Source organism: Haliaeetus leucocephalus, unplaced genomic scaffold (genome assembly GCF_000737465.1).
Source record: "Haliaeetus leucocephalus isolate CR32 unplaced genomic scaffold, Haliaeetus_leucocephalus-4.0 Scaffold351, whole genome shotgun sequence".
Taxonomy (NCBI): Eukaryota; Metazoa; Chordata; class Aves; order Accipitriformes; family Accipitridae; genus Haliaeetus; species Haliaeetus leucocephalus.
In genome coordinates this window covers 2,407,240-2,407,830 of record NW_010972787.1, presented here as the reverse complement: position 1 = coordinate 2,407,830, position 591 = coordinate 2,407,240, and positions in this window count along the sequence as shown.

Here is a 591-nt window from a genome sequence, read left to right as displayed (position 1 = left end):
AAAAAAAAGTTATTTAAAACCGCCAGGAGAGACCCGGCGAGAGGGGAGCGGATTTCTGTTTCTTCTTCTGATGCCGAGGATTGGGGTTTTGCCGCGCTCCGATAGAGCTGCATTAATTAGCAAAGGGACAGAAGGGTCTCCTGCCTTTGCAGAAGGGTTGCTCGGGCAGAGCTCAAGGACCCGGCACGATGCAGAGGCTTGCACGGGGGAGAGGACAGCTCCGGCAGCCCCTCGAATTAAGCGCAAAACCTGAAGACAGGCTCTTTTGGGGGTGGTGGGAAGAGGGGCAGGGAGAAAGGGAAAAGAAACGTAATATCTTGGGGGCTGGGGGGGAGAGATTGCATGGTGTGAATGATAATGTGCATCGCTGAGGTGGTGGCGCCCAGGAAGGTCACTGGTGGAGGCTGGAAAGAGCTCCGGGGAAGGAGAATTTTGCAAGGTGGTTTATTAAAAATAATTGACTTTCTGCGTGTCCTCCTGCTCGGTGGGCATTCGTTTGAGGGGGCAGCTCTCCTTGCCTTCCCCACCACAAAAGGCAGCAGCCCAGCTCAGACTGGCGCAGGCTTTATGCATCCCCCCACTTGCCACTGT